The sequence below is a fragment of the Amblyomma maculatum genome, chromosome 4 (genome assembly GCF_055883805.1).
Source record: "Amblyomma maculatum isolate TAMU_Amacu chromosome 4, ASM5588380v1, whole genome shotgun sequence".
In the NCBI taxonomy this organism is placed as follows: domain Eukaryota; kingdom Metazoa; phylum Arthropoda; class Arachnida; order Ixodida; family Ixodidae; genus Amblyomma; species Amblyomma maculatum.
Window position 1 is genome coordinate 60179287 of NC_139347.1, and position 17534 is coordinate 60196820.

The window sequence follows — 17534 nt, forward strand, 5'->3', positions numbered from 1 at the left end:
TCGTACTTCGGGCGGCTGATGCTGCGTAGCAAGCCCTTTTGAGGATGTTCTTTTCAGAGCATTGCGGCAAGACGAAAGCTCGGCAGCCCTGCTGCGTGCTTTTCTTGTGCGTGTGTGTGCATAACGAAATGTAAAAGCGGGGAGATGTCACTCCATTGTTTTCCAGTTGTGAAGAGCCCCAAGGGAATGTAGTTTTTGGTGCAGAAACTGCGTATCAGCAAGCCAATCGCAACGCCAATGGTGATGTGTTCGTAGAATTTTCACGGAGACGACCTCTTTTTTTGTATAGTAAACTTCGGTGCCATCATAACCTTGTTTTTGTTTAAATAATAGGTGACGAGTCATTTTAATTGCGGTCTCTACGCAATCGTAACGCTCACAAAATTTACCTCGTCGTAATCCGGGCAGCTGTTTAATTATTTCTTTATTCTCTCTGCTTTTCATATTTTCGCACTGGAACTATCCGAAAAATATTGCCACGGCGTCACTTGACTATGATGTCACGTGGTCACCTGACGTCACACAGCCCTACAACCAGTCAGTGCCCGGCCATGTCAGCTACTAACTAACACTGCCTATACCAGCTTACTATCAGAGCCATGCCTGCAATATTTCTCTTACAGCACCGACAACGCCAACCCCAGACTTTATGCAGAACGGGGGCTTTTAAGCTATAGCATTAAATTTGGAGTTAAACAAAATGGGCCACTGGTCATGAGCAACTGACTCGGAGAAAAACTTGAAGATGCAACAGAGATATATAGAATGTGTAAGGTAAAGTAAAAACATAAACGAAAAAAAAAACATTAGAAGAAAGTGTCAAGGAACTTGTCATTCTGATTTTACACTCGTTAGGAACTTGCGCCTTGACAGGCAGAGCGCGAGCACTTTCCTGTGGACAATGTCCAGCCATTACGCAGATGTACACCTAAGAGCGACCTGCACCTTATAATAGCAAGAAAAAAAAGAGGAGAGAAAACGAAATATGATGCATGGTGTGTGCCTCAATGACATGCCGCGAGATGTTTTCTCTCTTCATATTCATAAAGCTCTTAATGCTCGCAGATATCCTCCCCGCATGACTGTCGGCGGTCTCGCAGGATCTCCGCTTGGCCCCAGCAAGATGCTAAGCGAGGCCGTTTGGCGAGTTTTTATTTCGCTTCTGTGGTACGTGCGGACGCACGCGTGCGGAAAGTTCACTGCCTCTGTGGATCCGAAATAGCGAGAATCTGGAGGGAGTGAGTGAGAAAGTCAGTTAGATAAAGTAACTAAAGTAACTGAAAACTTTTAGCCTTTACGTTTGCGCTTATGGCTGGCAGCAGCCATGCCGAACTCTATACCGACAGGTGCCGCTGTCTCTATACGAGACTTTTCTTGGAGCACAGAGCCGCGCACGCATCCTTCTTACTTCTGATGTGCATGCATGGTGCAACTTTAGTCTGTCGCGGCACAAGGTTTGATAAAGAATTAAAGCTATAGCAAGAAACAGGTGGTCGCGCGCGCCAAGAAAGACTTATGCAGGGGCTACTGACAGTTATCAGGTCCTTGATATCGGAGAGCACTCCGTCTCTCTCGCAAGTGATGCCCTCACTGCTCTTGGATACAGTACAGAACAGTCACACAAGCAGGGGAGAAACAACACAAGTGCTGTTTGCCGATAGACTGCTAACTGAATTCATTCTTTTTGTAATAAAGCGAACAAGTAGTCTTCATTGTGTCATCGACAGCCTGGCCGTTAAACAGTGAAAGAAAAAAATCAATGAAATCCAACATGATTTTATGTATTAGAATTCTATGAGGACGATAGTTCATTGCAAATGCAAGAGATATCTCACGATAACATATCATTTTTGTCTGAACGTAAGCATCAGTCACGTACTCGGAATAACTGATTGGCATAATTCCAGATCACGGTGCATAGCGCGAAAGTAGAAGTATCCCTACTTGCTAAAACAAGATGACTATGCAGCTATGACCATGCTACACCGGTAACGCTCCCAGTCAGGATAGTACAATAGATTAAAGACACCCGTCGATTATGGACATTATTCTATACTTATAAACGTCAGAGATCATGTATAGAAAGAGGTTTTCCATATCACAGATGCCAGGAAGACACTGTTGGTAAGCAAATTAACGTTAACAGTCTTTTACGAAATCACGCTGTTATTTCTGTTCAACATAACCAGCTTAAACCCTGACCCCATTTCCCTGGTCCCCATTGTACTTTTCAGCTTTCATCTTTCTTCGCCAGCTGTTCAGAAACATTTCCAGTGTCATCTTACTAAATGTGAGCCAGGTTTAAAGCAGGCTTTAATGTGCAGCCTTGGCTTCACAAAGAGCCACGGACTCCAGAATGCCTTAGAAAAAAGAAAAAAAGAAAAATGCCTCATCCAAATGTACACACAGTCATCAGCTGCAACATATTCAAAAGCAAGTGCCGCACTATTTTTCCGCTCTCCATAGCAAAGTATATTTGCAGAAGCAAATTGCAAATATTAAATTGAATGCACTGACTACAAGATAAAGAAATGGTATGATATCTAGAGTTTAAAAGCAACATCGGCTACAATGGACGCCGTAGTTGAGGTTTCTAGAAATTTCTACTGTTTAGGGTTTCTTAGCGTGCACTGACATCGCACTGTACACGAGCGCCATGCATTTTCCCTCCATCGAAAAGCGATCGCCCCGACTGTTATCATAGTCCAGTCATTGGGCTCATCAGTCAGGCGCTTTATCCACTGAGCCACCGAAGTGGGGATAAGAGGAAGAAATTAAGTCAATATTTAATCCATATGTACTGAACAATATATTTTCGCGCGCCACAAAGTATCGTATAGAGTCGCCCTGTAGTCGAATGCTACGGCCATTTGTTTACCTACACCAGCTACACCAGTGTAAGAAATCTCCAATACCTACAATAGATTTTTGCTGCACTGGTGTAGCTGGTGTAGGTTAAACCAAGGGCCCTGTTGTGAACTACATATTCAAATCTTGGTGCTGCATGTACTGGGCACCAAAATCTCAGCGCATGTGCTTTTCTGAATACTACCCTCAGCGAAATGAGGCCTGCGTACTCGACCGCGACCGGATCCACGATTGTGTAATAATTATGCGCACTAGAACTTCATAACCGCTAAGAATGGTAAGAGGCGCATGCTACGTGGATCCCTCAGCGGACAGCTTATTTCACTGTTGGATTCAATGCTGTAATCCTAGGCAGAGAGGCGCACCCTTCGCAGATATTTAGAACCCACTCAACACTCAGTTGACTCAAGAAGTAGTGCGTGACTGAAGTGTCGTGTATGATGGGCGCTACCGCAGCCGTGAGCGGTCACAAGAGCCTCCTTTACCTTCGTTGGAGTGTAGCACTGGTCATAAAAAAACTAATAATAATAAGAAAGATGGAAAGTAAAGATAGAAATTCGTGCAGTGCAAGAACTGAACATTTTGTTGTCGTCATTCTAGCCTTCGGCTTCGTGTGAGATAAGAGAGACCCTGCAGGAGGAAAGGGGGTCATTTAAAAGTACACCCGGCAGTGCCTACGTCGCCTTAGTAATGAGCCCAAGACGCAACTGAAAATACATGAAGTAGACGAAAAGGAGCCAGAACAGGGAAATGAAAAATACATGCGGACTGATGCGATAAGGCAGCCTTTCACTTTTACCGGATTTGGGAAACAAGCATCGATTCCGCCAACACTCTGCTGCTCTTAAATTCCGGTTATCTTTAGCTTGCTATCGTCGGAGTTCGTTCAAACTGCACAGAAAACAAACAAAAAAAAAAAAAAAAAAGGGAAAGAAAGAGCGCCAGCCGCGCGGAAGCCGCGGTAGCGTCAGAGGTGCCGGGGCATAGCCGGGGGTTCGGGTCGCATATTGAACAGGGAGCGGCGGAAGGGTTCGAATGCCATCGGCAGGAGAGAATGACGTAAGCGCTGACGTCACTGAATAACAATTTTGCGTCTACGCCATTTGACAGGGGCGAGCCTGCTAGAAATGGAAGTTTTTTTGGAAATAAAAGCACGCATATAACGCCGAAAAGAGGTCTTGCTGCTGGTGGAATACACTTTAGCGGCTAGTCAACCGGGGTGGATGAAACTGGCCTTGAACCTGGCCTCTCTTCTGGTGGCAGGTCATCGTGGCGGCATGCCGGTGCAAGCATGCACTCGAAGGCCCGGCTTACCTGCTCAACTGGGCTCATTACCGTCACCGGTGTACACTACCCAAAAGAAGCTGAAGATGGGTGCATAGGTTTTCGGAGAGAGAGAATTTTCCTTGCCTTTTTTATTTTTTAATGATTTTCACTTCTTAGTTGAGGCCGGAAAAGGGGCGAAGAAAAACGAGATAAATAGACTGAGGCAGAAAGAAAGGGAACGTGAGGATCTATTTTTGCCCAACAGCGAGCTATATAATTGATTCTGTTGTTTTCCATCGAGGGGTTGTTCGCTTTCGTGGTAAACGCGACGCGGTGTATGCCGCTACGGGGCAGCCTATAGTTGCCGCATCGGACGTGGCTCTCCACCATAACCGGGCGTAGCAGGTGCAAGCAGCACATTAAAGAAAAAACAAAAGACAAGCTGTGAGACGTGTAGGCAATTATTTGTGACGGAACCATTCCAGCCTTGGGGTCTGTTCTTTCTTTAGCAGCGCTCCTCGTCCATACACGCCAGTAGTTGAGCGGTGACGTGCGGAGGGCACTTTGTGTAATTTAGCTGTACCAGTTCAAGGTTCACAGAACCGCGGTTACGTGCGGTCTCACAGGCAACGCGGTCTGGGGTGGAAGGGCAAGCTCAAAGCTTCAAGGATGACCCAAGACGTCTACTCTTTGGATCGAACGGTGTGATCATTGTCGGCAGAAGCAGCGTATTAACATCTTGCCGCCAGGGAAAAGCGTCATTGATTAATTATTTTACTCTCGTGATTTGTTCATACATTGGGGCCAGCGTAAGTGCCTTGAGGTCGTGTAACTTTGGTGTATACTCCGCGCACACTCGTAAGGGAATACAAGACATGTTATTTTGCAAGGAACGATGTAATGTAGAGCAAAGTATAGGTTACAAATAATAAATAATAATTATCGGCAACAACGATCGTTCAGTATAGGGACTTTGTGATCGTGTAATGGATACCGAACTGCCAAACTAGTGAGCAGATGTGGGTTCACCTGGTACGAACTCGACAGCACCTGGGTGCCCTTACTTTTCTGGCCCTTATATATATGCTGCGTGGAGTTGGTTGACCATTGCTCATGATGCTGCTGTCAGTGTGGTTCCTGATCTGTCAATATTTTTATTCTCCCTGTCGCTAACCCAACTTTGCTTTCGTGTAATGTCACGTGATTCGAAAACGTCACATTTCTACCCTCCTTGGTATGAAGGAGCACTATACAATGGGGGAGGGAAAGGCATAGTCAGAGACAAGACAGCCTTGTGCGTCATTCACCTCCTTTCCCATAAGTCGTACATGAAATATAGCAAATGGCCCACAGCGTGCGTCAGTGAGCCAGCCGATGGACATATACGTCCGGACCTAATGATTCGTGATCGATCCCGCTCCTGGGCACTTCGAGCGCTGACGGTTGTCACTCTCAACAACACGGCAGCCGACAAGTTTCTAACCCTGTATACGTGGGCACAGGTTTTCAAAATCCTTTTCTACGAAACTTTTTTTCTCATCTGCTTTTTTTTTTTTTTTTTTTTTTTTTTGTCGAGATGTTTAACCACACTGGTGTTTTTTTTCTGGAAATGAACAGGTTATCCGCACTTATATACAAAATGAATAAGCGAGTGTGTGACAGGGCTTATCGAAGTGCCAGTGCATCCGTTCAAGCAGCGGCAGTCAACGTGCAGCATCCGCCCTGGATTCTTATGTGCCACTTTCATGCACGGCTCTATCGCACGCACAGGAATATATCGGCCCTCACGCTGGCTTGGTCACGTAAGAATGGATTACCGTGAACGTTGAACGGTCCTGTAGTGTTTTTTTGCGGCCCAAGTTTGCAAGCAACGACGAGCTGCCGGGCACTCTTTTCCTTTCTTGGTTGCTTGATTGTTTTGCCTTACATTGCCTTGTTTGCTTGTTGCCTTCTTTAGTTGTTTTTCCTTGTTTGGGCCTTTCTTGATTTTCATTACTTTCCTTGCTTTGCCCTTCATTGCCGTGTTTTGTTTTGCCTTTCTTTGCTTTATCTTTCGTCTCCTTGTTTTGCTACCTGCCTTGCTTTGTCTTGCTTTGCTTGTTTCGACCAAACTTGATTGATCAGTGATCCGTTCCGCCATGAAAGAACGTTAATCCGCATCATGCAGTAAAACGCACTTGTCGCCCTTTTATATTCCCGACCATTTCATTTCGGAAAAAAAAAAAAAAGCCTATCACAAGGGGTAGTGACGAAATTCGTACGACCCAGCACCTCCCTGACGAGAAGCGCGTGCAATAGTGCCAAGCAGCCGCTTTGCCACAAGGCTCAGCTGAGCCCAAGGACGCGGAATCGGCCACAGTCGCGGCGGTTGCGTTCCGGTGGAGGCGAAGCTCGAGGCAACCGCGTGTTGTGCGAAGTCGGTGCTCATTAAGGAATCTCATGCGGTCGAAATTACTGCAGCCCTTCCCTATGGCTTCCTTCATTACCCATGTCGCTTCGGGACATTACATCGCATGTACTTTTCTTTATTCCTTTGCAATGAATAGGTTACAAAATTCCAGCCGTTCAGTGAAGCAATGTTGCATTACTAGGTTAAATAAACTAATGCGAAGCGTTAGTGGCTCTTCGAAAACGAGCGTGGCAGTTATAGCTTGCAGAAAGTGACGAACATGCTTTCATTTCTTCATTTCTGTTGCATCTTAACATAAAAAATTTCATCCAAACCTTTGCGGCAAACAATTCAGTATTACGTGGCCTAAGAAAATCCCTCCATAGGGTACACACCCTGGAGTTCGATAACATCCTGAAATGTGCAATGTCCCGTGAGCAACTTGCGCAGATGCGGGCAGCAGTCCTGACGGCCACGACAAGAATCGGCACGTGTTCGCCAAGACTGATCAGCTAGCCCTGGCGAAGGGCTCGAAGTGAGGTCATTGCCGATCGCGCATGTAAGCAAGGTCTGCCTTTCGCCTTGTTTTTACGAGAATGTAGGAAGTCAACGCTTTGACGCTGACGGAATCATGACGCTAATCAAGAGCAAAAATGGCAACATTGCCAGCAGCGCCAGCTTAGCATTGCTGGCAGAGAGTTCGTGCGTCAGCCAAACCTTAAGCGACGATGGCGCAACATTTTCATTTTTCCTTACGTTCTAAAACGTTCCCAGACCAAATGAAAGAGAAAAACAAACTAGCGAAAATTATGGGAAGGAATTTAGGCAAAAACTCATGCGGGTCGCGCCGCGTCGAAATGCATTTTTAAAATGTTAAACTTTTTTTTGCCTTTATCTTTGCGTGTCATCAGGGCCTTACTCGTAGTTTTCTTCTTGTTCGTTCGTTGAGAGGGATGTCTAGAAGTATACGAGGGAGTAGCGACAGGTGATTTAGACACGTGAGCTGCGATATCGCACTGTTCGGTTAGGTGAAGCCCGCAAAACATTTCCTCATTTATACTTTTTTTTTAGAAATTCCCCGAAGTGCGATCGAGCGACGCTGAACGTGCCATTATCGCGGCAGGAAAAGCGTACGCATAGCCGCATACTGAAGGCCACCGCAACCTGCTTCTACTCAGTAGCAGGCGAGGCATCGGAATGAACCACAGTGCAGTGCAATAACTACATTTTTAGTGTAGCACATCAGATTTCTCTTTTAACTTGAAATAAAACAGCTGCAGCAAGTTTCATGGAGACTGCAGCCATGAAATTAGGAGACGCCTGCTTCTGGGAAAGAGAGCCATGGTTAGCTTTGACCGCCTAGTAAAGAGCAGAGACATTAGTCTGCCAACCAAGATCCGTATAACTCGTGCTATCGTATTTCCAGTTGTGATGTATGGATGCGAGAGTTGGACTGTGAAGAAGGCTGACCGCCGAAGAATTGACGCGTTTGAATTGTGGTGCTGGCGGAGACTCTTGAGAGTTCCTTGGACTGCCAGAAGATCAAATTAGTCGATATTGTCTGCCATAAACCCTGACTGATCATTGGAGGGTCAAATTCTAAAGTTAAAGCTCACTACTTTGGTCATCTGATGAGAAGAGAGGAATTGCTGGAGAAAGATTTGATGTTGGGAAAGGTTGAGGGTCACCGGAGAAGGGATAGGCAGCGAACGCGATGGTTAGATGGCACCCTCGAGGCGCTGCAGATGAAGTTATGTGATGTTAGGAAGATAGTGAGAGACCGGAAAGCGTGGCGTGATATGGTCCATAGGGTCACGAAGAGTCGGACACGACTGAATGACTGAACTGAACTGAAGCAAGTTTTATGAAACTGAACACAGTGCGTGCATGCCGAAATTTTTTTTAAATATTTTCGAAAACGTGCCTGTCAGGTTGAAAACTATTCAAAAATGTTTATTGAAGTAATGTCTGACGATTTATTAAATGGTGTTGTGTCTGTCTCGAACCTTTTCTACTTTCATTTTTTACTTTCACTTTTCCCTAATATCTTGAATATGTTGCGCATTTTATATTACTAGCTGGCAGCCATGCCAGAAGACAACAGAGACATAATCATATGCTCTACATGCACTAAGGTTAGCAAGTCAGCTTCTGCAAGACCTGGTTCGTCACGCAAATGCATTTCCTTACGTAGGCTGTTTACAACGCGTTTGGCACTACCTAGCTAGATAGCTTCACGGGCATAAGCTGTACACCCGAGACCGTTCACGAATGCTGGCAGCCATACCAGAATACAGCAGAGGTAACACATGCTCTACATGAACTAAGCTTAGCAGGTCAGGTTCTGCAAGACCTGGTTCGTCACGCAAATGCATGTCCTCACGTAAGCTGCTTACAATGCGTTTGGCGCCTAGCTATAGATATAGCTGTGCGGGCGTAATATATACACTCGAGACCATTCACGAATGCTGATGTTCCTAAGCCGATCTCGTGGAAGGGGGATTGTCGTAGGAAGTAGCGTTAGTAGCAGCTTTCTGCCACAGTTACCTTTTCATACACTCAACCGCGCGACTGCTCGCTCGCTGACGGAAAGTATAAACTCCATGAAAACAAAACCATGCTTAATAGGATAGCTCAACAAATAACTGTAAAGATTCCGATTCTTTCCAGCGAAGAGCAAAGTCGTTACGTCTACGCGCTTTATTTGTAATTCTTGATCCGGCTCGGGCAACTGCAATGAGCTCCCTGCTTTTGGCATTTAACATCTCACTGTCTCGTTACGCTAACGTATATTACTGGATAACAACTGGTCCGACAGCCGCCAAATCGAGCAAAAGAAGCAAGGAAACGGAGCTGCAATCGAATGATTCTAGATGATAATGTATCCCCTGTACTACCAGCCACAATAGCGCGAAGACCAGCACGCTACAAAATTAATGGCTGCTTATAGGTTCCAAAGTTCCACTTCTACAACTCCGAAAGAGAAGTCTTCCGGCTGTGTCTAGGCCGTCTCTTTATCGACCATGAAAGCCAGAGAAAACTGAAATTTCACCGCCATCAAGATAGGTTTATCATGATGGTTAACTCATGACGTAATCCAGCTCAGCTTCGACAAAACGCAATTGTGATCACGGAAACGCAGAGACCACTCGTACAAGCTAAACGCACGCCCGGAGTGAAGCTTCGCGTCATCATCTTGTATTGTGCATGCAGCCAACAGCTGCGTGGTGTGCGCAGCGGATGTATAGGGTCAAGAGAAAGGTTAATGCTTGCACGCGTTCTCCGATCAGGAGAGCGCGCATAGGCAGCGAAATAATGAATTAAAGACGCGTCTGTTCGTTACGAAAGCATATAGAGGGCACAAGGTTTACTATAGTAGGGTGTAGTATAGCACAAAGCATAATGTAGAGGTGCAGTAGCGGCGGTGACACCTTCTCACCCTCTCTGCCTTATCTGGCAACGATGCATCTCACAAAAAAGGTAAAATCATTCGCACAGCCATACACTGACATTGCGTGCTCATGTCTTGTCGAGAAGGCACGGAGTCGCTGAAACAAGAAACAGCAAAAGCAAGAGTTCGGGCGGCTGAGAAGGCGGCGTTTCTCCGCCTTGGAGCGCAGATAGGCGCGGAACCCGTGAAATGTAAACAAATGAGGAGTAACCAACCATCCTTTCCCCTAGTGCTCAGCTCGCAGCGGGCAATGATAAGTGCGAGGAGCCTACGTCATACAAATTACCTCACCCTGCGGCATTATGGAGATCAGTGGTACACTTATCAGATCTTGGAAGCCGTTCCTGTGGCGCCATTGCCATGGTCATTGAGCGATCGTAAATTGAACAACTCGCACAAGCAACGAAGGGGGAAAAAAAAAAAGAAGCATTTGTTTTTAAAAGTATATATTTCGCTGTTCCGGAGGATGAAGTGGTAGTATAAGTATAACAATCAATAAAGAATGAATGAATGAATGAATGAATCAATCAATCAATCAATCAATCAATCAATCAATCAATCAATCAATCAATCAATGATATAACAAGGTACAAGATTTTCCGCACCGATGACATTGGAGATGACAGTGAAGGGAAGCTGCGTTGACGCTTCAGTGACTTGTATCGAGTCACAAAATTCCATGGAGCTGAAAAGCGCACTGCCGCTTCGGCGAGAGCACTGCACAACAGCATGGAATATGCTGTGCCTGTATGCTGTACCCCAGACTACCGTCCATGTCTAAGATGGCGTTGTGAGTAGCGTTGATAAACAATTGGGCCGTTCCGCGGACGGCGATTGATTTTCCGCGCGTATCAAGTCGTAAGCCGATCGAGGACGTTTTCTACTTCGAGCATTGATATAATCCATTAATGAGTGCATTTTTACGCGTCGAAGTCACACCTTGGCTTTAATGAATGCAGTAGCGGAAAGTTGTGGAGTGGCTTCGACCATTTCAGGCGCTATGACGTGCACCAAACCCTTAGTACGCAAGGATCCTTTTCATTTAGCTTCCGAAAAGCTGCTTACAACGGACTGGCGAGCTTCTGTTGAATAGCAAAGAGCCACAGAAGGAGTATTTGCTGTAGGGCTAGTTGGTTCATTGGCACAAAAGAAGTACTTGCTGTAGGGCTAGTTGGGGCACTATGAACAGCGCAAAGGACACGAATATAGGAAAGAAAAATGACAGAAGGCGCTCTTTTTTCGCTATCCTTTCCAATGTTCGTGTCCTTTATTCCGTTCCAATGTAAAGAGCCAAAGCACTGACTTACTGCCTCGGGTATAATTTCCAGCTGCTCTGAACAGGTTCTGGACTTTATGCACATAGATGTATTTTTTTTCGCGCGCAACAGCTTATTTATTGCACATAGAGAAGTCGAACGTTAACGTTAATAGCAATTACGCTACCTAAATGATGAGTTAACGAGCCTGCCACGTTCCCGCGTTTGAAGTGCATCGAGGAAAGATGACGTGAAGCACGCCCTTGTGCTTGACTTGCGGTTAGGTTGAGTACGGGTTTGTGTGTGCTCTCAGGGGATGAAAAGAAATGTCGCGTATATAAGCTCTGTTCTCGTAACAAATAAAAACTGGGACTAAATATTCATAGACACACGCTGGATATGTCACACGTATCGTTCCTACTGAACTTCATGCATGCATACTGTTGCAAAAGTTTACAGTCCATGGCACCATTGGCAGTGAACGATGTGGTGTACTGCAGAGTTTTGCAAGAGACTGTACGCGTACGTAGACCGGCGAGAGACAATGCGAGGAAGAAGGTTTGGTTTGATTTGTAGCGTACGTTCCAAAGCGACTCGGGTAATGAGGGACGCCCTGGCATCGTCAATTACGTACAGTCACAGGCGAAAATGGTATACAACAGGCAGACGGTGGTGGAGCTCGGGAAAACTGCATCGAAACGCTATGTACGGCGACAGCGGCGGAGACAGCAACAACTACGCACGCATGTCGATAAAATGGGCCACCGCCACAATTGCCTCGATGCCAGATAGCTGCTGCTAGATGGTATTGCAATCAAGTTTTACTGAGCTCATCCACCGGCTGTGTGTTGTATACCACTTTTGCTCAGGACTGTATATCTGAAATACGCGTGAAACAGTTTTTGCTAGTCTTTAAGAGAAGAACATGCTGCTGGTTGGGAAAGGTTTTGCTGAGTAATTGTTGCTCGTTTGATGATCTTGTCAAAAGCTAAGTAATTGATGCTGATGTCAAGGGCCGCACTAACAGCATGTGGTTTCAAAGTCTGTCACAGAGAACGTGAACCAAGAGCTCCATTAAAAAAAAGGGCAGCTGCCTCTCTTTTCGAGGATTCCGCGATATTTAAGGAGTCAAATAAGTACGGGCAGTAGGTAATACATGCAAAGTTTTAAAATCAAAGCTTTACTGGCCTAGTAGGAGCGAGCAAACTCGGCTCCGAGAAATCGGCGTTGCAATAGCCGGGGCGTGACGTCACAGCCACGTGAGAGGTCCCAGGTACTCCCGGGAGTCGGAGCAGCCTCACCGCCTAGGGTGCGCCGTGCGTCGAACAACGTGATTCGCCACGTCATGCTACGTCAGCGAATTCTCCTCAAAAGAAGCTGCCTAGTATGGGAAACTACGTAATTTAATTCCATTAGTAATTGCTATTTGGAAACCGTGCGAAGCTTATTAAATGATACGCTAGTTACTGCTAGAAAAAATAATGTAACTATATAGAAATTTCTTCAGAAAACAATGAAATTGCTTTTGCATTGCTTTCTAGTTTTTATGTATCAGAAAACAGTATTTGTCTTGCGGAGTAAAAGAAAAACACCAAATTCTAACTGCAGATTAGACGTGACGCCCATATTTCGTGGTCGCTCTGCCGTATTCCCTCCATCCATTTTTTTTTTCTGAAAGCACGAGTAATTACAAAGATAGTACGCTAAAACAATGAAAACAGAAGCATGGTCGAGCACTTCACTGTCTCTGCCCTGACGATAACAAACGAGCGGCGAGCCGAAAGCATTGCTAGAACCGAAGCTGTTTCCACCGTTCAAAGCCTATGAGACCGGTAATTTATGGCTCTGGCAGTTACAGGCACTGACGTCAGCAGCCAGCGTTTGGAAATTTTCTTGCCATGAGCATTACCGCTTGCCCCCGCCCCACTTCCTTCCGTCGAGCGTCACCAGGCGCCGCTGTGACCTTAGTTGACGCAAGCACCGGAGTGAGTGCCTCTGCTCTTTCTCCTGGCTCATTTAGAACTCAGATATGACCTATCCCTCCCTTGGCGAAACCTTAAATCTGGCTTCTTGCGGGCGCTCGCGACACGGGCATCTGTTAGACCGGCGGAAACAGGGAACCAGTGGTCTCGGACGCATGGTCTTCACTTAACGGTGCAAGCTTGCGATGCTTCTGTCCTGATTTCAAGGCACCCTGCTGGGCATTCGAGATACCAACGTTTTGCCGATACAGAGATAATTCACACAATTAGATTGCTGTAATTTAATTACTGTCATGTCTGCCTTTCATCCAACAGGGGTCGATTCTCATGACGTCGCGGATAATAGCCTCCCATCGGGTGGAGATGCTCTCTTTTAAGTTTCATTAACAGCTTCGTTTCAGTGCGTAGAACCCGCATGTAGTTCCTTAGTGATAAGTGTTTATTTGCTCTCCGTTGTGCAAAAAAATTTATTTAATGCCCACATTGATGGTTACGGGTGTGCCCCTCGAACGGTTTTTCTATTTGAGCGCAGTAGCACTAATAGAACGAGACTGGCCCGCTGTGAAGATGGTGTACACCGATTGCTGCTCCACCTGATTTCGGTCATTAGCAAGAATAGATTCTTCGGCTTTTTCTGGCTGTGTGTGCGTTTGCCCGGCAGCACTTATTGGCAAGAAAAGTTCATTCGTTTTTCCGCTCCTCGAATCAAGCTCCTCACTTCTACACCGAAAAGAACTCCGTGATCGCAGTTTTGAAGCGAATGGTGGTGTAGCATAGCCTCAGTGCAGCGTCATCGGCTCCAAATCCCAGAAGGACACGTGTGTGCCGCCCACATTCCAAAGAACATGCACCAAAATCATGCTTTTCGTATTTAGCGAATTTTCTGACGCTACATTGAGAGCGAGCCCCGCCGGGGTGGTGCAGTGGTAAGACACCCGACCACTGTGCCGGAGTACCCGGGTTCGAACCCGACTTCGGCGGCTGCGTTTCGATGGAGGCGAAACGAAGAGGCGTCCGTGTGCTGTGCGATGTCAGCGCACGTCAAAGATCCCCAGGTGGTCGAAATTACTCTGTAACCCTCCACTACGGCTCCTCTTTCTCTCTCTTTCCACTTTCACTCCCACCTTCCTCCCTTCCTTACGGTGCGGTTGAGGTGTACACAGAAAACAAGTGAGACAGTTACCGCGCCTTCCCTTTCTATAAATCAATCAATAAAAAAAAATTGAAAGTGAGTGAACTTTGTGCGACGTTGCGGTCTCAGTGTATCATGACGTACTACGTGCTGTCGGACATTCTACAGCAGCTATGAACGCAGAGGTTGAGCGAGTTTGCGAGACGCGAGCAACATTGCTGAAGAGCAAGAACGGCCCCGGGATATTCGAAAAGGCTTGGCGCAGAATGACAGCGAAAAGTGGCACTGCTCCTCGTAAGCGCCGATGACGTCTCACATTCACTTATCAGCGACATTTGAATTCATGAACTAAAACGCGTATCCTTTATTATCAAAACGATAGAATGCTAGGCAATAAAGGCAGATTATTTTATGGCTACATTAAAAAAGCAAGCACAAAAAGAAGTCAACGTCATGCGATTAGAGCGTATTCTCAAAACATGCTGTGGAGTACTTATTACTGTTTTGTGAAAAATAAGCAAATGGTGAGCCCGCACGCATACCGAGAACAATTTTGCATGAAAAATATCACATGTAGCAATCAAACATGTGCAATGTACATGACGCACCAACATTACTTTACTAAAATAAAAGAGGCTGTCAGCAATGTTGCTTGCTTTTTCATCGTGGGAAGGCCCTTAATCTCATGAACATTGAAGTGAATACATAGTTCTAGCCAAAACTAAACATCTACCCTCCACGTGTGACTTAAGTGCAGATCAATTTTATCTTATGCACTCAGAGACTGCCTGCTTACCCTGCTCTCCACATAAGCATCACGAGTCATGCACAGCCGGGTAGTTACTGTATGAAAACACTTATGTATATACCACAGAACCGGGCAGTTCCTATCATTGCGTGATCAAGTGCAATAAAACATGATTCTTTGTAATAAAGCAAGGTTTGTTGCCAGCTAGGTATTAGAAAAGTGACGTCAGCCCAGAAAAATGCCTTCGCCTGTTATTCTACCCTAGGGAAGGGAAGGAACATAGAGGGAGAATGATGGTGGGTGGCACTATACGCCCCGCCGGGGTGGCGCAGTGGTAAGACGCCCGACTACTGTGCCGGAGTTCCCGGGTTCGAACCCGACCTCGGCGGCTGCGTTTCGATGGAGGCGAAACGAAGTGGCGTCCGTGTGCTGTGCGATGTCAGCGCACGTTAAAGATCCCCAGGTGGTCGAAATTACTCCGTAGCCCTCCACTACGGCTCCCCTTTCTCTCTTTCCACTTTCACTCCCACCTTCCTCCCTTCCTTTACGGCGCGGTTCAGGTGTCCACAGAGCAAGTGTGGCAGTTACTGCGCCTTTCACTTCCTGTGAACCAACCAACCAACCAACTATACATACCGCACTGAGACAACTGCTGTGAGAGAAGACACTTGCTTTATTTGAATAATGCAAATAATTGTCTTTGTTAATGTACGCTTACTCATCAACTAACACACGTAACTCAGTGTTTGAGCATGCGTCTTTAAGCCAAGCGCCTCAGGTGCTCGTGCACATAGTGTTTTCAGATACAACTAAGTGGCACCAATAATAAGCTCAAAAAGAACAAAAACGACTAAACCTAAAATACTAGAAGTGATAAAGAGGTTATTTTATTTACTTCCATTCTTTCAAGGCCTTCTTTCAAGAAGTTCAATTCAATTCAATTCAATTTTTTTCAAGAAGTGTAGGGGGGGGGGGCGGGGATAAAACTGGCAACCACTACTTTCAATTTAATGCAGTCAGACGGTAGCGATGGAGACAGGAACATAATGGGAAAAGCGCAAGTAAGCGCAAGGAAATAATAATAATAAAAGGCAAGCGATTCCAGGCTAATGTGGTCCGACGTACAATATTTGGGAGGCTGGAATGAAGATAGCGACAATAAAAGAGAGACTTGACAGGCAGACAACTCTATTGCCAATTTGTCACATTCTCATTGCTCACGCTATTAACGTTTAGTCGAGACAGTTTATATTGAGAGTCTAGCGCTTAAACAAATGGCACCCAATAGCTTGATCACAGCGATCACTTTGTGAAGTACCGCTGCTTTGAGCAACGGTCAGAACAGGCATGCCTTCGTGATCCCTCGCTGCCTCTCGCCGTGAAATTCCTTGCACAGCCACCACACCATATCCCTCCTCAGGTTGTCGCACTCACGAACTGCACAGACAGAGAATTCGAAAGCACTGCGATGCTCTCTGAAATGCCCCGTCTCGCGCAGCTAAACCGGTTGAGCTAGCCAAGGTGGATCTAGCAGACCGCCGTTGCTATGGTTTTAAACAATTGCGTGGATCGATGATATGTCTATGAGAGCGAAGCGTTTGCAACAGGAGAACAGCTGGTGCCCTCGTGCGGCTGTAAATTTGCGTCTTCATTACTAATCCTAAAAATGATTACATAGCTGAAAAGTAGCCTTATGACGTCATTTCAGTGCTTTCTGCAATTACAACAAGATGTCTCAGCTTACTCCACCATCCAGAATAAATGTCTATACCAAACTGCGATGAGCTATACTCCGCGTAAATCCTCCATGTTTTTATGCGCCAGTGTGGCCCCAAATGTGCCGCCCAAACTCTGTCATTTACGGAAATGGCAGCACATCTTTTACGCAACAAAATATCATTCTTTGACATAATCGAATGATGTGCATGCACGACGTACATTTCCAGTTACACGACAGCAGCCAGTCAGACTTCAGGAAGCGCCCCTTGACAGTAAGCAATGCGTTTCACCCCATTCGTAATAAAAGTACAAGTGCTTTCTTGTCTACCATCTATACCTTCTTTTTCCCTCAAGAATTACTTATATTTGTCATCCAAGCAGCATGAATAGCTCTGCTAAAAAAATCCGTTTTCAAGGTGACGTCATTTTGACGTCATTGCAAAAAGGCCACTTCGACAGCTCCGAATTTCGCGGCACAAGTTTGAAACACGTGTTTATTCCGCCAACTAAACACAGACGTTTGAGGGATGATAAATAAATAAATAAATAAATAAATAAATAAATAAATAAATAAATAAATAAATAAATATATAAATAAATAAATAAAAATAAATAAAAATAAATAAATAAATAAATAAATAAATAAATAAATAAATAAATAAATAAATAAATAAATAAATAAATAAATAAATAAATAAAAGTGCGATATAATCACTGCATTCT